Consider the following 23,308-nt stretch of genomic DNA (forward strand, 5'->3'; position numbering starts at 1 on the left):
AGAGATTCACTAGAGAGGAGAGCAGCATCCCTGAAGGGAATCCACTGGAGAAGAGAGTGCAAGGCAACGACCCTTCCTGGTGGGCAAGGAAGAGGTGCTTCCCTCCTACCTAAAGCCTGGTGAGAGGGACCCTAAGAGAACAGCACAAAGATTGGGGCCAGGTGCCATGTGGGAAACTGGCACCTCCAAGTGGATGAGCTATGCCGCCTCCAGGCCCAGAACCTTACTACCAGACTGGAGAGGAACAGAGTGAGAGACCTTAGAAAAGCTTGATGGGTGGCCCTGTGGACTCGGGGAGGTCTGAGAGTAGATCAACTGAAGCCAGGCTCCCAGGCTGGTGGGGGCAGAGGGAGATGGCAGGGAGAGAGCAGCAGTTGGAGCAGCCTGCCCTTAACAAGAGGGAAGGATGCAGGACCAGGAAGGTTCTTAGTGAAAATTAAACTCACTAGTTTAAGCGGGAGATGGAGGATGGCAGGCCAGAGAGTCAGGCATGAAGGCTGTTTGGTCAGGAACAAGGCCACCCACACATGGCAGCTAATCCAACAAAAACGCCCCCGTTGCCACCACACTCCACCAACTTCCTCTCCTGCTCCCCTCCAAGTCCTGCAGCCACGCAGGTCCATCTGCTTGGCAGTGCCTAGGTCACCAAGCTGCAGAGTACCAGAGCCAGGAACTGAGGCAGGCCTGAGAAGTCCGCAGGTCGAGGCGCCACCGGGACAGTGAACAGAGCCCCCAGGAGGGCTGGGAGTGTGCTGGGACAGGACGTGAGAGGTGGGTTTCTAAGGAACTTACAAAAGCAGAGCGAGGAGCAGGGAGAGTGGAGGAAGTGAGGGAGGGGAACACAGGAGCTGGTCTGCCAGTCAGGCTGAGAGCTGGGAGACGTGGTGACTGGATGAGAGACTGAAGTTTTGGTTTAGGTAGGATATTTTAACACCTGAAAAGAAGCCTGCCCTAAATCCTGAAAGTGGCGGGAAAACCATCTTCCCTCTTTCGGGTTATAAGGTAGTTGGGCAAGCCAACAGAGCGCGGTGAAAGGAAGTAGAACTTGATATTTCCGTCCCAAACTCCAGTCATTTAAAGGGTCTGGAAGGGTACATCCCAGTGTTAGCAGCAGTTACCTGTAGGGAGTGGGGTCTTGAGGAGAGGCTTCATTCCTTAGTGCTTTTTGTTTGAGTATCTTTCATTATAAAAAGAAGGCAAAGATATTTTCGTTTTTAAAAAAATCTAGATCTACTGATTAACATCTAACGATGTCCACTATAAAGTAATAGGAAAAGGCAGGTTTTAAAGCTAAGTCCACTTTTGTGAAAAAAACAATAGGGTGTGAATTATATATAAAGGTATCTTGGAAGGACACACACTGTATGTTAGCAGTAGTTGTTTCCAGGTGGTAAGATTATAGGTACCTGATTAATTTCTCCTTCATATCTTTCTATACTGTTTCCTTTCCAATGAACAAAATCTACTTTTTAATTAAAAAATGCACAGAAGGAAAAAATTGCTAAGTGCTATGAGAAAGGCACAGACATAGTACTGTGGGAAGTCAGAGGCAGAAGAGATTGCTTCCACTTGTTTGGGTTCCTGTTCCTTCCCTTAACATAGTCTCCTGACAGGTGTTCTTACCTCTAGGCTTCTTGCCTGGACACATTTTGGGTGTTGTCAACAGGACAATGCTGTGTTGGGGTCAGCATGGTGGAGGAACCATTAGCAGTGAATAGGCAAAGTCATCTTTGTTCCTTGGGGGAAACAGGGTTGAGCAATTATTCAGCAACTGATCTTCCCTCGGAATTGAGTAGCACATTTTTTTTTTAACTTTGGGAAAACAAGCACCTTAGCAGCTAGCCAGACTTGGGCCATTTTTGACCCCCAGCACTTACCGGGCAACTCTGCTTGGCAGTCCATGTCTATGGGCTTGTGCTTGGCTCTATGTGTGCCCTGAATAGAACCCAAATCCTTGGCATCAAAAGAAAAATTGATTTTTAAGTCAAATAGAAAACACCTGCCATTGCCCCTTTTTGAAGTGTGCTGGGAAGCAAGTAATGATTGTTGAGCATGTGGAGTCTTTTAATATGTTTAATTATGACCACTGGGTCTTTTTTGACCTTATTCAACAAATACTGGAGCCCTTGGAGGAACTCAGTGTTGGGTCTGGCTCTTTGCTTGCAAAGCAGTCACACTGCCTCTTCCACTTGCCACGGGTGCCAGGTAATTAGGTGAGCCAGCAGCCTCCTCCCTAAACCCATGGGCTGAGCTCAGATGATGACGTGACCCTCTGGACTCCTTGCTCACTCCTGCATCACACACTTCCCCTTCCATCCTCACCTTGACCTTCAGGACCGGTACATGGTCTTTCTGATTCCATCTTGGAGTCCATCCCACTGTGGCCCTGACCCCAGGAACACTGGGGTCCTCTCAGGTGGCCCAGCCCCAGGTAATGTGCTTTTCACAGCTCATCTGTCCTCTCAGGTGGGACCCCAAAGGAGAGACAGAGAGGAATAAATATGTCATTGTTTCCAACAGCCTAGTTGGAAGAAGGGGGATAGTACCATATGGTAGGCTGTGATGGGTGCCAAAGAACTGTGCAGATAGGGAATACTGTCAGTACTTCAGTTAATGCTTCGGAGAGGTAACTAATTGCCCCGTCCCCTTAGTTTTCTCACCTATAACAAAAGGCTGACAGGGGATGAAGTAGGTCTCTGCTTTTCAAAGTGTGGTCCTTGGACCAGGAGTAACTTTGGTATCAGCTGGGGGCTTGTTAGAGATGGGGAATCTCAGACTCCATCCCAGACCTAGTGAACCCGAAATCTGTGTCTTGACAGGAGCCCCGGGAGATTCTTAGGGCATTATAGTTTGAAAAGCACCAGGCTACATGATCTTTTAGTTCCCTTTCAGTTCGAAGCGTCTACAATCTATCCCACTTCTCATGCCTCTGTCGAGAGGGAGGTTGCTAGGAGTTCCCTGGGAGGATGTGGAAAGCTGGGCCCTGAGCAAGGCTGAGGGTGCCTCAGCGGCCAGGCTGCAGTGCCAGGCGGCCAGGCATGGCAGGCAGCCACTGGCTGCGGGTCAGCCTGACCCTCCTGGAGATTCGTGCTGTCCTCCTGCCAGGGAAGCAGCGCGAGTTGTCACGACGGGGCACGGCCCCGAGATGGAGGCGAGCTTTGCCTGTTTCCACCGGCTCCACTTGGGGACCTGGAGTCTCTGTCACAGAACCAGGCTCAGCTGCTCTGCCCATCCTTTAGGCTTCAGGGTAGCCAGAGAAAGGGAAAAGGGAGGTAGGTAACAGAGAAGATAACTGATAGCTTCTGAGGTTGTGGCCACAAGGAAGCACATGTCTGCTATCATCTGTTCCCCCAACACAAAGAAAGCTGCAGATGTCAAACCCCTAAGGTTTGGGTGGCACAGGGGCCTGGAATAAGGGCAGTAGGAGTCAGCAGCTTGGTTCTGGGCCCTGGCTTCCCTCTTGTAAATCAAGCAATGTGAAATGAGACCAGATTCATTTATTCAATATCTGAACTCTGAAGACGTACTTGACACTGGGCTAGGTGTTGGGAACACAAGTGACATTTATGGAGCTCACAGTTGGGATAATTTTCTATTCAAATATTCTATTTTAAGCATAGGCCCTGGACTCACACCTGGGTTTAAATCAGAGCTTTGTAACTTACTAGCTGAGGGCAAGCAACCCCTTAAATCTCAGTTTTCTCATCTAGAAAATGGGATCACAGTTTCTCTTTCCAAACAGTTGTAGGAATTAGACAGTAGGTATAAAGCACTTCCCAAGAAACACTGAATTCAGTCACTTATCAGACAATTACCACGTGGCCTGGGTGAGCTATGTACCCTAGTATGGCTGCTGCTAGCCATGCGTGGCTACAGAGCACTTGAAAAGAGCCATGCAAATTGAGTTTTGCTACATGTGTAAAATACATAAGAGAAGCTGAAGACTTAGTATGAAATAAAGAATGTAAAATATCTCAGAATTTTTCTATTGATTATATGTTGATATGACAATGTTCTGGATATATGGGTTAAATAAAAAGTAAATGTGCTACTGGAAAATTTTAAATGGTATATTCGGCCTACAGTATATTCCTATCAGACAGTGCTAGAAGGAACAAGGCATACTCTGCTGTCCTGGCACTCAACAAAAGTTTACATGGTGGTTGGGAAGATATTATCCACACATAAACTAGATCCAAGAGAAATTATTGGAGGACAGGCCTGGGGAGGTACAGGGAAGGGGCAAATCAGGTGAGTTGGAGTGGTCATGAAAAGCTTCAGGGAGGAGACCAGTTGTGAGTATGACACGGCTATGCAGAGGACATTCCAGTGGGGACTTACCAGACTGTGAGCTCCTGGAGGGGCGGGTCTCTGCTTCTCCCACAATGCCCTGCATAAGGCAGGGACTCCGTGGCCATTCTTTGCATGGGATGGAGGTGGGTGGGGGTTACTGAAGGGAAGGGGATCAGCATGAACAATGCAGAGGGACTACGATCACAGAGGGTAGTTTGTTAAGAGGCTGGTTCCACTGAAGTGGGGGGCTGTGTGCCTGGGAATGAATAGCAAAGAGGCTGGCTAGACAGAGTGGCAGCTTAGCACTGATGCAGTAGACAGTGGGGTCATCACCTTAGATCCTCCTGGGTATCTGGGGCCCATGCTACAGAAGCTGGCTCTGGCAGGAATGCAAGCTTCCAGCAGGCCCCTGGTACAGCCCGACAATCCTATTTCCATCCCCTGAGCCCACTACCTTCCCCCTTTCCTGGAGGACTACTTTCCACCTCCTCTCTTCTCACATATCCAACACCTTGTTCTCACTCTCAGCTGATGCTCTTATGCCTTAATTCCCTGGGGAAACCGAGACAATCACAAGAGAACCTCCCTATGCTTCCACCACTACCATCATCACTTCCCTCCTATCTGCAGCCTTGCCGTAGACTCTGCCCTTCCCCTGCTCTAGGAGTGGATTGTCCATGCCGTATTCAAGGAAGTCCCTACCTCTTGGGGACTAGAACCCATCTGTTCTTCTCTGCTTGGGAAGTCAGGATTCTCACCTCTGCCTCCTTCTCTCCTACATCATCCATTTCTCCCTTTCCATTGGATTGATTCCATTTATACCCTTACTGCCTCTACTTCTTTCCTCAGTCTCTCTGGAATCTACTTCACTCAGTCTTTTGACTCCCTCTTCCCCAAACTGTTCTTGCTGAGGTCACTAAAACCTATTCGTTGCCAAATCTGCTAGTCAGTCTGGCCCTGAAAATCACTCCCTCTTCTTTAGACACACTTCCTTTCCTTGGTTTGTAGGAATCTACCCTCTCCTGGATTTTTCCTTCCTTAAAATCCCAACTTCTAAATGCTCACTTTTCTCTTCCCAAGGGTTCTCACCCAGTCTTAAGACTTTAGACACTGTCTATATAGGCACCATCCAACAGAATGTCTGCAATAGGGGAAATGGCCCTTGTCTGTGCTGTCCAATATGCTAGCCACAGGCCACACGAGTCTACTGAGCATTTGCAATGAGAAATGTGGCTCGTGTGACTTAGGAACTGAATTTCTAATTTTACTTAATTTTAAATTTAAATAACCACAAATGGCCAGTAGCTACCATATTAGACAGCACGGATCTATTTATTGATGACTCCCAAATATATATCTTTATCCTCAACTGCCCCCCTTAAATCCAGGCTTGTGGATCCAACTGCCTACGAGATAGCTCCACTTAGATGTCTAACCTGCCCCACCCACAGCCTTTCCCATCTTAGTAACATCAACCCCACCCTTCCAGTTGCTCAGGCCAAAAAGCTTCAGAGTCATCTTTGACTCCTCTTTCTCGCCCCACATTCAATCTGTCAGCAAGTCTGTCAGCTCTGCTTGGCAGTTCCTCAAAAAGTTAAACATAGAATTACCATATGACCCAGCAATCCTACTTCTAGGTATATACCCCAAAGAATTGAAACCAGGGACTCAAGCAGATACTTGTACACCAATGGTCACAGCAGCATTATTCACAATAGTCAGAAGGTGGAGGGAGCCCAAGTGCCCATCAACAGATGAATGGATAAACAAAATACGGTGTAGACATACAATGGAATATTATTCAGCCATAAAAAGAATGAAGTGCTGGCATATGCTACAACATGGATGAACCTTGAAAATATCACACTGAGTGAAATAAGCCACACACAAAAGGACAATTATTGCGTGATTCCATTTACATGAAATATCCAGAATAAGCAAATTCATAGAGACAAAGCAAATTAGAGGTTACCAGGCGCTGATTTTTATTTGGGGTGATGAGAGAGTTTTGGTAATGGATGGTGGTGAATGTAATTAATGCCACTGAATTATATAATTAAAAAGGTTACAATTTTATGTTATATAAACACCTCTCACTATCTCTCCCACCCTGGTCCAAGCAGCCATCTGGCCTCAGTGGGTTATTGCAATAGATTCCTAACTGGTCTCCCTACTTCCCCCTTGCCCTTTGATGTCTGTCCTCCACACAACAGAATCCCTTTCAAACACACTTCAGGTATATCACTTCCCTGCTTACCACCTTCCAACGGCTTCCCATCCTGACCAGCACATGGTGGCCTTCCAGGCTCTATCCTCAGCCACTAGAGTTTCCGACTGGGACGTTAACTGCCTGAGGGGTGCCCTCCCTCTCTTCTACCTATCTGTCAGAGGGGAGTGAAGGTTGTGGGTCTGAGGCTGGAATCAGGAGCAGCAGGATTTCCCTTTTCTGAAGAGTGATGAGGCATTTTGCAGTTGTAGAATTTAAGGCATTTTCATATTGGAAGAGCCATTGGTCATCATCCAGGATGGGTGAGACCACCTCATTTGCTACGTAAAGAAAACAAGGCCCAGAAAGGGGCAGTGACTTACCCAAAGTCACTCAACAAGTTAGTGCCTGAGCCAGGACTGGGACCTGGGTCTGCCATCACAACAGGGTGCTGCGTGGCTAACCGTTTCCTTTGGATCCATTTCTCTCAGCACATCTTTCAGACCAGGCCTGGTGGAGTCAACAAATGCTGATTCCTGAGTCCTAGCCTAGGCTATGCCATGACAGGAGGATCCTGGGCAAAGGGTTTTCTCCTTTGGACCTTAACCTCTGTGCCTGTAAATAAGGTGCAGAGCCTGATCCTTACACAGAAGGTGGCAATTAGAGGACTGATATAGTTGTCATGACAACCCTGAAGCTCTTTTGCACCAGGTACTTCAGCTGCTTGACAACCCTCAGAGAGATGGTTCGTGAAGTCCCAGCTCTGTCACTAACCACCCATGCTATTCTGGGAGAGTCACTAATTCATCCTTTCATCCTTCCATCCATCCATCCGTCCATCCATCCATCCATCCATCCAAAAAGAAATTGTGCGAGCTTACAAAATAATATTCAAAATAAGATCACTGAAAGAGACTCAAAACAATGTGCAGGTTGAAATACAGAGAGAATACAGGGGAAAAAAAACCCAAGCTAAGCACTGAACATGTATTATTTTGATTATTAGGAAAAAAAAACAACAACAACCTTAAAAACCTAAGTTGATATATAACTATTACAAGTGAATGTTAAATTTAGTCTGGGGTTTCAAGCCCTTTGTGCTCCCTGACCTCAATAAAATGATGGGGTTGAACTTAATTCTCTAAGATGCATTTCAGCATTGAGAGTCTATGATTCTGTCTTTCTAGAGGATGGGACAGAGTGTCCTCTATGCAATTCTCACTTCTTTCACCTCCTTTTTCCCCAGTGGCAGCGGAATGACTGATACATGAGTATATCTAACCATGTCTTCCAGGTTCTCTGAATTGAAGGAAAGGGACAGTGTCTGGCATTAGCAGAATCCACACATTCAGTTCACTCATTACTTACAGAGCACCTTCCAAAGGCAGGACACACTGCCAAGGCTATGGAGATAAGCTGGATAAATCTGATAGAGACTGTCCTCAAGCTGTTTTCAAGAGTGACCACAGTAAAGTCTGCAGTAGTGTGTTCTAAAGAGGGAAAAGAGAAGGAGCTCCCAGGACAGGAAGGCCACTTTTTGCTGAAGGAATAAGTAAAACTTTTGGAGAAAACTTTTCACTATGGCCTTGAAAGATGGGTAGGATTTTTATGTTATGAAGGTAATCCATGTACATAGCAACATTTCAGATGGCTCAGAAGTACATAAAATGACAGAAAGTAAAAATTTTTCTCTCAGCCTGCCGCCCCCAGTCCTACCCTGCAGAGGCAATGACCCCAGGTTACTTTTAATAATAGACTTAAAGATCTTTTCTTGCTCCATCAACTTGGTGTGCATCTCCCACTCCAGTGTCTAAGATGAGGGGGCACCCTTGGGCACTTTGCCTCTCCGATGGAGGCAGGACAGTGGAGTGAGAGAAAGACTCGAGCTAGACAACTGGGGTGGGGGCGGGAGGCTGATTTCAACACTTGCACTTTCTAGCTATGTGACTTCACTTCTCTGTGCCTCAGTTTTCTTATGTGGCAATACGTATTGCCACAATACAATGTGGGTATACAAATAGCACCTACCTCATAGCATTGTTATGAATCCAACAATCTGTAAATGGCTTAGAGTAGTGCCTGGAACGTGGTACAGAGTCAGTAAATGTTAACTGTTTTATCATTAATACCCTTCTCAACATTCCAAGCTGTACAAATACTTTCATTCCATGTCAAGGTTTACATGATTTTGATTTTATTCTGAAGTGATACATAGTTTTGCCTGTTTTGTAAATTGTCATAAATTGAATCTGAAACTTCAAAACCAATAAGCAGCATTTATATTATGACTATATTCACTGCAGAATTAGGTAGTATGTTTAAATCATGATAGAAAGGGAAATGACCCTATTCACTAAACCTAGGTTGTCAGATGGAAAAGTTCAAGTACATAGCTTTTGTATTTCTTTTACTCCATCAGATTATTCAAAAACATGTTATGTTTTCGTTTGTTTTATATTTGGTCCATGACTTTCTTCCAAAGTTTTTTTTTTTTTTCCTATTGAGGTTTCTCATTGCCTTTCTCCTTTTAGGCAGTAGAAATACATGTTTTCTTCATTTTACAATAAGATCATCAAGATCCCTAATTTTTTCATTAAATAGTCAATTTTGGACACTTTGCTTTGTGGATCTGCTGCACAACTGTTGCCCTGACTTTGCTTAATTTTTTTTTTTTTCAGATCTCTTGTCTTCCTCTTGTTGGATTCCTTTTATTTTTGCTGGAGTACATCCTTTAGTACCTTTTTCAATAAAATTGTGTGGAAACAAAGTTTTCTAAGTCTTTGCATATCTGAAAGTGACTTTATTTGCATTATATTTTCTCCAATTTTTCTCCTCCTATTTCATTACACTGCGGCTTCCACTCCTATCCTCCAGTAAAACTAGTCTTGATATGGTGGCTCTGAATTACCAAGTCCAGTGGATTTTTTCTAAAGAATTTTACATTGTTGACAACCCTCTTATTCTTTAAACTATCTGTTCCCTTGGCTTTCAGGACAATGTACACTATTTGTTCTTTTTCCTCTCTCTATTTCCTTTGAGGTTTGCCTCCTCTTCACAACCTTTCAATTCTGATATTTTTATTTATTTATTTTTTTAATTAATTAATTTATTTAATTCCCCCCCCCCCCCCCGGTTGTCTGTTCTCTGTGTCTATTTGCTGCGTCTTGTTTCTTTGTCCGCTTCTGTTGTCATCAGCGGCATGGGAAGTGTGTGCGGCACCATTCCTGGGCAGGCTGCACTTTCTTTCGCGCTGGGCGGCTCTCCTTATGGGGCGCACTCCTTGCGCGTGGGGTTCCCCTACACGGGGACACCCCTGCATGGCAGGGCACTCCTTGCGTTCATCAGCACCACGCATGGGCCAGCTTCACATGGGTCAAGGAGGCCCAGGGTTTGAACCGTGGACCTCCCATGTGGTAGACGGATGCCCTATCCACTGGGCCAAGTCCGTTTCCCTAATTCTGATATTTTTAAATATCCCATCTCTGTCCACTGATGGTCTTTCTCTACATGGACTATATGAAAGAGCTCACATCTAGCATAGGGGTTCAGCCATCATCTAAGTGTTGAATACTCTTAAATAGTGCTCTAACTAACTGTCCTATAAGAATTTCAAAATCAATGTGCCCAAATCTGAACTCATTATCCTACCTTCATCCAAAGGTTGTTTCCACTCTTGTGGTTTCTATTTTGGTTCATGGAGTCACCATTCACCCAAATCTCCCAATTTAACAACTGTAGAATCATCCTCAACCTCTCAAATCCATATCAGAAATGTCTCTGGAATTTCACTGTCTTCTCTATCTTCACCAGTACCTTAATTCAGATCACTTTTTCTCAGATTACTGAAACAGCCTTCTAACTGGCCCCTCTTCCCCAGAGGGGAAGTCTTCCCCAGTCTATTCATCCTTCATTCAACTAGTTATCTTCCCCCTCAAATTTATGATAATTTATTTTCTCTATTTAAGACCCCAGCTGGCTCCCTACTACTTACAGAACAAATGTGCCAACTCCTTAGCATTATACATAACACTTTGGAATTTTCAACTTCCTCTCTTGCCCTTCAACCCTACATATTCTGTATCCCAGCCACAAGAAACTTCTGAGGTTCCCCCATGCTAAAAACATTATTCCCTTTATGATTCTGTGCTTTTGTATTCATTGTTTCTTTCCTAACTTCTTTAGGTACAATTGCTCCCTCTATATTTCCAGTGTACCCTGCTAATACCTTTTCATCGTACTGTATATTGCTGATATCCATTTTCATCTCACTATAATGCTGTGTTGTCAACTCCTGGGAAGCCAGGCCTATGTTTGGCTTACTGGCATCATCAGCATCTCACATCAGTGGAGTTTCAGAGAAGAAAAGGGAAAAGGGCCTCAGAGAAAGATTATGTTTAGAGCAAGAAGAGGAGCCAAAGTCAGGGTGGTGTGAGGGTAACGAGGAACCTGGAGAGTCATAAAACCAAGCAGGAAGATAACTTCAAGGGGGAAAAGATGGTCAGCAATGCCAAGTACTGCAGGTTGCATAAGATGAGGCTGAGAATAGCCCACCAGATCTGGAGATTAGGAGGCCTCTAACCACTTTCAAGAAAAACATTCCAATAGCATGAGGAGGTTTGGGGGATTCCAGAGAGAGAGGGGGGTGAAAAAGCAGTTCTTTTCTTAGCTGACTTCTACAAAATTTGATATCAACCCCTCATTATTTTATTGAATCACTTTCTCCTTTGGCGTCTATGATGTGGCATTTTTACAATTTCTCTATTGCCCTTTAAATGTCAAGGTTTCTGGGATTGTTTTTAGTTCTTGTCTCTGGTTAATCCATATACTTTCCCATTCAAGATGATTTCAATGATGTCTACCAGCTGATGAACCCTCACGCTTATCTTCATCAGGGACCCTCCCTGAGCTTCAGAACCATAGTTAGTTCTGCCCACTGGACATGTGGATGCCCACAGGCACAATCATCCCAACATTGCTAAACCTCATCTCCCACCACCAAAAATCTTCCCGAAATCTACTTCCTTATTGTTATCAACTATACCTACTCTACCAAAGGGTACAATCCAAAGTTTTCTTACCTCTTTCCTCTAATGTAATCACTTTTTAAGTGCTGTCAATTCTATCCCCTCAATAACCTAGAATTTCACCCCCCTTTTCCAACCCTGACACTTAAATTTCTCAGCTGCATTATTACATCTCCCCAAATCCAAGGTCGACCCTTTCTTCCACATCTGTCACACTACTTCCAAAGAAGTCTTTTTTACCCAGTACTGTTCTTTTAAAAATTGATGTTCAATTTACATATAACAAAACAAATTTTAAGTGTTCAGTTGGATGGATTTGTGCAGATCCACCACCCCAATCAAGATACAGAAAATTTCCATCACACCAGAAAGTTCCCTCCTGACTGTTTACAGGCAATCCCAACACCCAGAGGCAACTGCTATTCTGATTCCTATCATCATAGATTAGTTTGCCTGTTCTTGAATTGCATATACATGGAATCATAATGTATGGATTATTTTGTGTCTGGATTCTTTAGCTCAACACAATGTCTATGAGATTCATTCAGGATATTGTATTTATCAGTTTTTCCATTCATCTGTTGATGGAAAATTAAATTGTTTACTATTATGTAAAAGGTGTCATGAACACTTCTGTATAAATTTGGGCTATTATGAAAAAGTTGTCATGAACACTTTTGTATAAGTCTTTTTGTGGACATATTTCCAATTATTTTATATAAATAGCTAGGATAGGTGTGTGTTTAACTTTGTACAAAACTACCAAACAGTTTTCCAAGGTAGTTATACTATTTTATATCACCATCAGCAATGTTCGAGAGTTCTAGTTTTCCAAAGAAGTCTTTTAAAAATGCAAATCTGATCATACTATTTTTCTATTTAAGTCTCATCTCTAGTTCTTTCCAGATCTGTTCAAAATCCACAGGCTCTTCATTATCTGTATCTCAGCTGTCCGCTTCAGCTCTTTCCATTTCTCCACAAGCTCCCTTCATGCCACAGAACTTCACTGTCATACCAACTTCACTCATGGTTCCCTGAACTCATGAAGTTCCTTCACATCTTTGTATATGCCCTTTCCTCAGTCAGAATGCTGTTTACTTCCTCATTTGCAAAGCTAATGTCTACTCATCTTTTCAGAGGTGACTGCTAACTACTTCACACCTGCACTCCCACCCCTATGAGTTATCCACTGCTCGGCTGTGCACGCAGGCCATAACTCCATTATAATACTCTGCTCAAAGCATTATAATACATTATTTTCTCCTCTCTACTTGACTGGCTCCTGGAAGACACCCTCTCTCCCTCTCCTTCTCTTCCTTCTACCACTATTTAGTGATCTCCCATCACCAGACCCTATACGAGGAGTTCTGGATGGAATGGTAGTAAAAACAGACATGGTTAGAGAGGGAAAGACAGTCAAGTAATTACACTCATAAATGCAGAATTAGAAACTGAGTCAAGAGTTCTGAATAAAAGAGAGTGATGAGCTACAAATATGTAAAAGAGGAATGTGCCCTAAATGGAGGTTTGAACTGGGATCTAAAGGAAACCAAGGAATTAATTAGGGGAAGTGTGTTCCCTCCCTTTGGTGGAAGGCAATGTGGGACTGGTTCAAGAGACTGAAGTTGAGCTGGTGAGGCTGAGAAGAGACTGTCATGGGGAGGACCTCAGATGAAGGCAGAGTTGGGTAAGGCCCAGACCAGAAACTGCTAAGAATTTGGTCACTACCCTGCTCAAGACAGAGGCAGGAGACCTTCTACTATGATCCTCTGCCAACAACTTGATGGCTTCTCATAGTCAGTCACTGTACCTGGAATATGATGATGTGCAATATAATCTGTTGAATTAATACCTTTTAGAAGTGTTCAAGAAGCTTGGCAGCTGAAGGAGAGGGAACACATGTATCTTGAGTGAACTACAGGGTTAAGGGAAGAGTGTTTTTAAGCAAAGGAATGACATGAGTTTGTTGAGCGAATGTGATGATGATATATGTAAATACATTTTTGATATAGGTAGGAAGGAACTGAAACAAGAATACAGAAATTAATAGTTTTGAAAAGAAAGAACAATTCTTCCTTTAAGGGAAAGTGGGGAGAGAGCTCTAGAGAAAAAGTGCTAACCCTTGGGAGGCACTATTATAATCATGTGGTCCCCAGGGGCCAGTTTCTTGAGTCCACACGGAGTGCTGACGGGTGGCCGCTTCTTTCTGAGCTGTGCCATGGATTCGCCCATGACCATAATGGGAAGATTTATGGAGTAGTGATTGTACAACTGCTGTGGTGCTGGAAGGTTTCAAACACGTTCACCATCTCACTAAATTTTCACAAGCACTCCTCAATGTACATTGTTTTAGCCCCATTTTACAGAAGTGGACACTTAGATTGAAGGAAGTTAAGACTTTTACCCATGTCTACACTGTCTGTGAGTGGATGACCTGGAATTGGAACTCAAGTCCATCTGATTCCACTGCATGATCATGGGATGCTGGGAGCATAGTCATTCGGTTTCCTTCTCACTGGTTTTAGATGTTTTCCTCCAATGTGGCTGGAACACAATCTTTAGTGAGCCTAGCACAATGCAAAGTGGTAGAGGCAGTTTTTGCCTTAAATTTTGGGTTTAATTTGTATAACATGTCGCCCCACCCACCCACTCCCACCCCAGGGTCTCTTATGAGTAAACTGAGGAATAAGAAAGCAGTCTGGGAACCTAGAATGTAACACTTGTATAGAGAACCTAATCTTGTTATTGGAAAGGTAAGGATCAGAAAGAAACCAACACTGGAGTACAACACAGGTTATGGTAACCAAAGATGAGTTGAAGGCTTGCCCCTTAGTCAACGGCCTGGCAGAAGAGCACTAGGGAGCCTCGACTTCTGTGACCTTTTGAGCTCTGTGTACAAATGCCAAGATGACAATAACCTAGGTGGTGATCAGGGTGATTACAGGTGAGACAGCCTTTAGAAAAGAAACCTGTCCCAGTAGGGAGAAAAGAGTCTTTGGAATAGTCTCTTGAGTGTCCATGGGGAGCTAAAAAGCAGTGAAAGGTAAGGTGAAGGCCCTGGGCCAGGGGACAGGTGGCCATAGGGCAGAGAGAAGCAGGTGATGTGAGAACTAGCCCCACCTGTTGAGGGCGGTACTGCCACGGGAATGATCTCAGCGAGAAGCGGGCAGGAGGGCTCCATGGGCAGGTAGTTGCTTCCAATTTGCCAATGTAGCTTTAGGGATCTTGAAAGGTGACATCATTGTGTCTCACTGCTGCTATCAGATAGGGGGGCCTCTTGATTACTGCCAGGTTTCTTTATGCTATCTCATAGCTCCTGCACTTACTTTCTACTCAGTCTTATGGTTTCCACAGCATAATCCAAGACCCACCCAGTCCTGGCATCTTTTCCAACCTTAGGAGTTGAGTTCATTCTCCCTAAAGGGGTATGTTAAGGAGCTCTCCAGGGAGCCCCTACCAGTTCCTCAGTTCATCCCCATAAATAAATAAATGAAAAAAAAAAAAGTATGCTAAATAAATTTCTCAGGTTTTGAATTGAGGGAGAAGTGTGGGATCCCCTGGGGAAGCAGGGAGGGATCCACGATGACAGATAATACCTGGAAGACCCAAAGGCTGTGTATATACAAGTCTCGCGCTGTGGCTTTAGCTTGGAAACTGTACAAAGTATCAGGCTGTGGTCATTAGTTTTGTCAGTCTCAAGGATGAGTCAATCTTAACATGATTAACGAAATCATACTAATCAAACTCACAAGAAATATAAAGATCAGCCTGCCAATTTATTAATCTGTATGGGTGTGAGAAAGAAAGCTTCTCCTGTATTCAAAATGCTTATGTTCACTACCTGCGGCCCAGAGTCAGAACACCTGAGGCTAATCAGTGACCGTAATTACAGGAAATGAAAGCAGAGAGGCATAGGCCTGGAGGGGACTCCAGCGAGGCTACGAGAAGCCCGAGAAGCCTGAAGAGCCTTTCTGCATCAGAAGATCAGGCCTAACAGACTCTGCGGATATTCTCTGCAAGTTTGTCTCTGGCTTTTCTTCTCTAGGGTTGGGGCCTGCCCCTCTTCTAATCATGTAGCTTTTCTCTAAACAAGGTGATAAATAATTATGTTCATGTTACTAATTACTAAATCAGTATGTTCCTTCTCAGTTTCCTTGGCAGGTCCTCTTCCTCCTCTTGCTTTCGTAAAGATTACAAAGCAGGTCACCTTGACTAAAGTACGGGGTTCCTCCAAATCCACATTTACAATTTGTTTGTTTGCCCTCCTATTACCACCATTTTTGGGTTTTGAGGGCAGAGGCCTTATTGGTCTTGATATATCTTCAGAGGCTACCACATGCAATAGAATAAGTGGATAAATTAAGGCAATCTTATTTCCAAATTCTAAGACATCTCACTACAACTGTGTACTATCAACAGCTCCCCCCACCCCAAAGGGTAACAAGGAAGAACCTTTAGACACAGGCCCCTCAAGCACAGGCTGAGTGGGCTTCATGTGCACATGGGTCAGTGTGAAGTGCCTCTGAGAATGAGCCCATCTCGTCAGGCCAACCCGTCAGGATAACTTGTAATCACCACCAGCATCATCCTTGAATATGACATCAAATGACCTGTATGATTTTATTTTAACCTCCCTGTTCAAATCCTATCTACCTTTGGAGGCCCAGCTAATGCCCCACTTTCCCCAGAACACTACATTACATTTCTTTGCCCTCCGCACCGTCCTGTGAAGTCTCCCTGCCCTGCCCGTGGGTACCATTCCTCCTTGGGACTTGGTAAACTCTTCATGAGTGGGGTTTTCTTTCTCAATGTACATTGAGTATATTGTTGGAATTTTGATAAATAAGTGTTGGTTGATGAATGTAAGGGGAACTAGTGATTGTTAAAGCAAAGATCAGAATCCACACCAGAACAAGTCTGTTCTTTATTCAGATGCAAGAAAAGAACACCCATTTGCTTAGAGGGTCTGAGAGAAGAATATATATTCATTTTTGGTCAGCTGAGTTAGAAGATTAGACGACTGTCTCCTGCAGGATGAAATGTTTTAACATTCAGCTGGAAGGGAAAGTTCTCTTACATAATTGGTAAGTGGTAAGCTAGTCAGGAAATGGATAGATGAATGGATGGATGGAGAGATGGATGGACAGTTAGATGAACAGACAGATAAAACGATATAGCAAATATGGCAAAATATTAAAAGTTGGTGAATCTGGGTATCTGGATGGGGGGGTATGTTGGAGTTCTCTGTATGGGTTTTGCATTATTTTTGCAAATGTCCTGTAAGTTTGGAACTATTTCAAAATATAAAGTTAAAAAAATAAGGTATAGATCTTTCAGGAAGGAAAATTAAAGAGCCCATAAAGCCTCCTCCTCTTCCTCCTTGACAGGATTGGTGAAAAACCCAGGTAGACAAAATATAACTTCAATTTAAAACATATGTGAATACATATGTAAGGAATCCTAAGAATCAGCAGACTCAGATCTGACATTCCTATATACCTTGGTCTCAGACTCTTGAACTGGAGGGCAAGGATGGTGGTAAGAATCATTTTGGTCATCTCCAGTTCCTAGAAGAGTGTGAGGCACATAGAAAGTGTTTGATAAATGTCTGCTGAATTAATGAAGCAAAAAAATAAAGTTGGCTGATTCAGGAGTCCTCACTAAGTCTACATCATCAGTTAGACACAGACCCTGGTGACTACAGGCGCATCTCAAAACCATGACCTTAGTGTTGCTAAATATGATGGTTTAATTCTCAGTCCCCATCTTGCTCAACGTCTCAGTTGCATTAGACACAACTGATCACTCTCTCTTTCTTGAAATGCTTTGTCTACTTCCATGAGACCACACCATTTGTGTTTTCTCTCCCATTGCTGGATGTTTCTTCTCAATTTCCTTTGCTAGCCACCCTTCGTCCTCTTGCCCTCTAAATGTTGATGTGCTCCTGCACTCATTTCTCAGACCTCTTCTTTTCTCCATATATCCTCTCTCCCAGGGCCTAGGTGCACTCATTCACACTCATGGCTTAAAATCCCAGCCACATAAAATTTCTACCTCCAGTTCCTTCCTTTTGCTGAACTCCAGACTTGTATATCTAATTGCCTACTTGCCATCTTCAGTTAGGTGTCTACTAGATTCTGAAACTTAACATGACTGATACAGAACTCTCCATTCCCGCCCCCCCCCTGCAAAATCTGTGCCTCCTTCATCTCCATCTCAGTAAATGGCAATTTCATTGTTCCAGTTGCTCAAGCCAAAAACTGAAGTCAGCCTTGACTATTCTTTTTCTACTATCTACATTCAGTTCATCAACAAACACTATTGCCTGTAACTTCAAAATATATCCAGAATCCAACCACTTATCCCCACATCCACTGGTATCACCCTGGTCCAACCTACCACCATCTCTCACCTAGAGTCCTGAAACATCATCCTAAGTGCTCTTCCTTTTTCCCTCCCCAGTTTCCTAGAGGCTATTTCTCTACAAAGCCAAGTGAACTTCCCAAAGCAAATTTAATCATGTCACCCCTCTGCTTCAACCCTTCAAAGGTGTCCCAGTAAATTTTATTTTTATTTTTTATTTTTTTTAGGAGGTACCGGGGATTGAACCTGGGACCTTGTATAATGGAAAACAAGTGCTCAAACCACTGAGCTATACTCACTCCCTCTCAGTAAATTTTAAATGCAATCCAAATTCTCACTAATGTCTACAAGGCCCTGCAATCTCCCTTCTGGCTTTATTTCCTACCCCCAAAATCACAACACTCTTGTCACACAGGTTTCCTTGATGTTCTCATCAGGTTATTAAACCAAACATATACTATAGTTCTACTTCTAAAAAATATTCATATTTATATATATATTCATATATATATGCATAAAAAGTCTGAAAGGATAGGCACAAAATGTAAATAATAACTATAGAAAAGCAGGGCTATAGACAATTTTTTTTCTTGTTGCAAAAAAGTATTTCTATGGGAGAGGATGTGGCTCAAGCGGTTGAGCACCTGCCTCCCACTGGGGAGGTCCTGGGTTCGGTTTCCAGTGTCTCCTGAAAAAACAAAAACAAACAAATGAAAAAACCAAAAGAGGGAAGCCAATGTGGCTCAGTGGTTGAGTGCCAGCTTCCTACATACGAGTTCCAGGGTTCAATCCCCTGTCCCCAGTACCTCTAAAAAAAAAGTATTTCTAATTCATTTTCTCATTTATATATTATGTGTTATTTTTAATATATTACTTATATAGTGAAATACATAAAAAGACATGAATAAGACCCCTTATATCCAGTGTGGCAGGAATATTTAACTACACACAAAATCTGAATAAACCCTATGTGTCACCAGCTATGGGACCTGCACTTTATGCTGAACATAGTCTAGTTCAATGGACTCATCTCCACAGGCCTGGCCAAGAGGACCTTTAATCTAAACATAGGAGCATTCAGGTTTTCAAATGCAGACCCAGTTGAAAATGTGGATTCTACTTGCCTGACACAGGCCAATCACGCCACAGATGAACAAGCTGTTGCAAAAACTCTGAATATCTCTACAACATGTCATTTGATAATGTGGTGTCTTTTGACACAGACCAAGCTACAGAGCTGCCTACAGTGTATAATTAAGGGTTTCAGATGTACTAAGGTTTTCTCCTGCCAAATGCCATTCATCTATGCTTCACTCTTCCAACAAATATAACCGAAGTACAATTTGTAAAGCCAGCTCACTGTGTGAACTATTTTGTCCTGCTGTTTTAAGGCACTGCACAGCTTAGAGGAATAGAAAAATTATCCTGGGATACTGGACCTCAAAGTCCAATCCCACCATCTGACAGAAGACGCAGCTGAGACCCTGAAAAGTGAAATGACTTGCCCAAGGTCATACTTTTACTTTGTGGGAAAGCCCGGGATAGATTCCAGAAATCCTGATGGCTTAGTCTGTCAGTTCTTTTCAGGTCTCGGAATGTTATTTTAGGAAAAGGAGAGTAACTTGTAAGAGTCCGAATGTGGTTACATTAGAAACAGTCTTATTTCTCTCTAGCCTTTGTCTTCTCTTTCCACCCACTGGCTTTCTCTTCCCTGCCCTTGATGACATCTTTGACAGATTATAGCTTTCTGGTTATTTATAATTTCAAGAACCGCCTCATTTCAGCAAATAAGACCAACTTTTTCAGGTGTTTAAAAATAAATCTCATCAGGTCTAAATCCAGTCTTCAAGCTCACATTTGGTTCAAAGCTCTTCCCTCCTCCTGGTTTGGACTGACCCAAACTTGGGGTCCTGCAGTGGCGAAGGGGATGCACTTTCTCCTTCCACTCCTCCTCCCCTTCCGCCATTGCTTTTGGCTCCCCAGTGTTGGTGGTGGGCCTTGGGTAAGAGGGCCAGTGATTGGCGTGGAGGGGCCGAAGTCTTCACTTGCTTGCTTACTACTCTCCCTTGGCTGACAGCCTTGTCTGGGCTGCCAGTTTCCTAGGCTGACTATCCTGCAAGAGGCAGCTACTGCTTCTCCAGAGGCCACATGGGCATCTTCACCCTGCCTGGAGCCCTCTCACTTGGGTGGGAGGAAACAGTCCTCTCCAAGCCTCTATGGGAAGGGGCAGGGACAAGCCAGTGCACTCTCCCCAGTCAATAAACTCTTGGAAATCAGAAAAAAAAAATTCCATTTATAATAACAACTAAAAGAATCAAATATTTAGGAATAAACTTAACCAAAGACATAAAGGACCTGTATTCAGAAAACTACAAAATATTGCTAAAAGAAATTGAGGAAGTCAAATAAATGGAAGGACATTGTGTGTTCATGGATTGGAAGAATAAATATCATTAAGATGTCAATTCTACCAAAACTGATGTACAGATTCAACACAATCTCAATAAATATCCTAACAGCTTTTTTTTTTTTTTTCAGAAATGGAAAAGCCAATTATCAAATTTATTTGGAAAGGGACGGGGCCCCAAATAGCCAAAAATGTCTTTAAAAAGAAGAACAAAGTTGGAGAACTCTCATTTCCTGACTTTAAAGCATATTACCTAGCTACAGTGGTTAAAAAAAAAAGCGTACATAAGTCTTTTTTGGGATAAAGACAAACAGACCAATGGAAATTAATTGAGAACTCAGACCCTCACACCTGCAGTCAAGTGATTTTGACAAGGCTATCAAGCCCTCCCAGCTGGGTCAAAACAGTATTCCACAAATGGTGCTGGGAGAACTGGATATCTATATCCAAAAGAAAGAAAGAGGACCATATCTCACACCTTATGCAAAAATTAACTCAAAATGGATCAAGGACCTAAATATAAAAGTAACAACCATAAAATTCCTAGAAGAAAATGAAGGAAAACCTCTTAAAGATCTTGTGGTAGGGGTAGTTTCTTAAACTTTACACCCAAAGCATAAGCAAACAAAATAAAAACATAGATAAATTGGACCTCCTCAAAATTAAACACTTTTGCACCTCAAAGGACTTTGTCAAAAGGGTGACAAGGCAGCTGGTTCAATGGGAGAAAATATTTGGAAATCATATTTCCAATAAGGGTTTAATATCCATGATATATATAAAGAGTTACTACAACTCAATAATAAAAAGACAAAGTACCCAATTTAAAAATGGGCAAAAGACTTGAAAAGACAATTGTCCAAAGAAGAAATACAAATGGCAAAAGAACCACATGAAAAAATGTTCAACATCATTAGCAATTAGGGAAATGCAAATCAAAACTACAGTGAGGGAGTAGATATGGCTCAACTAGTTGGGTGCCCACCTCCCACATGAGTGGTCCCAGGTTCAGGTCCCGGTGCCCCCTAAAGAAGATGAGCAGATGCCACAACCACTGCAATGAGCTAGATGCCACACCTGTTCCAAAAAGCAGATGCCTAAACAAGCAGATGTCACAAGTCAGCAGATGCCACAGCCCACAGGGAGCAGATGTGGCTCAGGCTGTTGGGCACTTGCCTCCAATGTGGGAGGTCCTGGGTTTAGTTCCCAGTGTCTCCTGGAGAAGGCAAGCAAATAATAAGCAGAAAGACGAGAACCATGGGGGTGGGGGGTGGGGACGCATAAAATAAATAAATAAATAAATCTTAAAAAATACAGTGAGCTATCATTTCACACCTATTAGAAAGCCACTATTAAAAAGTTGGAAAACTCTAAGTGTTGGAGAGAATACGAGAGATAGGTACCATTATTCACTGTTGGTGGGAATGTAGAATAGTACAGCTACTGTGGATTGACAGTTCCTAAGGAAGTTGAATATAGACTTGCCATGGGGCCCGGCAATACCATTGCTAGGTACATACCCAGAAGAACTGAGAGCAGTGACTCGAACCGACATCCGCACACCAATGTTCGTAATGGCGTTATTCATGATTGACAAAAGTTGGAAACAACCCAATTGTTCATCAGCTGATGAATGGATAAAGAAATTGTGGTGTATACACAAGATGGAATGTTGTGCAGTGGTAAGAAGAAACGAAGTCGTGAAGAATATGACAACATGGATGAGCCTGGAGGACATTGTTACTAGAAGAAGAGGTAAAAAATGTAACATGGGACTGTATAATATAGCAAAACTTCATGAAAAATATGAATGTGGGTGATATTGCATATTTAAGACTGTTTTTAAAAATATAAATACAAATAAACTAAAGAGACAGAAACAGAATAGCAGCTATGCATGTTTGGGGAAGGATAGAGAGATTCCAAGGTGACGAGTTTTTTGTGTTTTTGTTTATTATTATTATTGAAATAATGAAAAGGCTCTAAAAATGAAGTGATGAAAGCACAACCATGTGATTTTACTAATACCAGTGACTGTACACTTTGGATGGATTTATGCCTTATTAATACATATCAATAAAATTGACTTGTTAAAAATCTCTTAAAAATTTTTAGAAATAAACTCTACTTGACTATCTAGGATTTTCCTCACACAGGCTATAAATGGGTGATGGAGTAGTTGTCACTGGACCAGGACAGCAGGCACCTTTTTCTACAGGTCACAAGGGTTGTGCGTAGCTGCATCTCTTTAGAAGTTGGGGTAATTTACTAACTAGTATCTCCACAAAACATCCCACTCAGCATCCTATTACAGGAGTCCCGAAGAGAAGAACGTTTACTTCTTACTTTTGGAAAGCCTTGAAGTTACGTGAAAAGGAAGTGGCTTCTGGGAAGATTCTAGGGATAGAAAGGGATCTATCCATGGGCTGCTGTGAGAAGGAGGGGCTGCCTCCAAAGTGACCCCCACCCCACCCTCATGGAATATCAGGGATCCTGAGGAAAGACTATGTGGGTAGTTGGGACCACCCAGATTAGGTACATGTGGCAGAGATCAGGAAAAGACAAAATCTTGCCTCTGCCCATCACCCGTGGTGGCTGTCTTTTCCCTCTTTTAGGTTTCTGTGATGGTTAGGCTAATGTGTCAACTCGGCCAGGTAATGGTGCCCAGTTTTCTGGTCGAGCAAGCACTGGGCTAATTGTAACACAAGGGCATTTCATGGACTTTAATCATCAGTGAGTTGATTGCATAGATGGCTGATTACATCTACAATCAACTAAGGAGATTGCCTTCAGCAGTGAGTGACCTTTCATCCAATCAGTTGAAGGCCTTAAAAGGGGAAGTGATTTCAGCATTCAGAGAGAGAATTCCCAGTTCTACACAGCAGGCGTCTCCTGGGCACTCATCAAGGACCTTCACTGGAGCCCCTGGTTTGCAGTCTGCCTTGCGGAATTTGGACTTGTGTATGTCCATGACTACGTGAGGGAATTTTATAAAATCTCGTACTATTTACAGAT

At 43.1% G+C, this 23,308-nt stretch overlaps 1 protein-coding gene across 4 annotated transcripts in view; it reads right to left on the minus strand.

Moving 5' to 3' along the window:
- The window catches only part of TMEM266 (transmembrane protein 266), a 117,962-nt gene that overhangs the window by 83,305 nt on the left and 11,349 nt on the right, over nt 1-23,308 (minus strand). The window contains exons 1-2 of one of the 4 annotated variants that reach the window (XM_071214314.1): nt 4,342-4,418; nt 1,624-1,736 (exon numbers count right to left, since the gene is read on the minus strand). The exons of 2 other annotated variants lie outside the window; for them this stretch is intronic. The gene's annotated coding sequence lies outside the window, so the exon portion shown is untranslated. Of the gene's footprint in view, nt 1-1,623; nt 1,737-4,341; nt 4,419-23,308 lie in introns of those variants that run through there. One more of the 4 variants, XM_004468188.4, reaches the window with a different exon arrangement.

Source organism: Dasypus novemcinctus, chromosome 3, assembly GCF_030445035.2.
Source record: "Dasypus novemcinctus isolate mDasNov1 chromosome 3, mDasNov1.1.hap2, whole genome shotgun sequence".
NCBI lineage: Eukaryota > Metazoa > Chordata > Mammalia > Cingulata > Dasypodidae > Dasypus > Dasypus novemcinctus.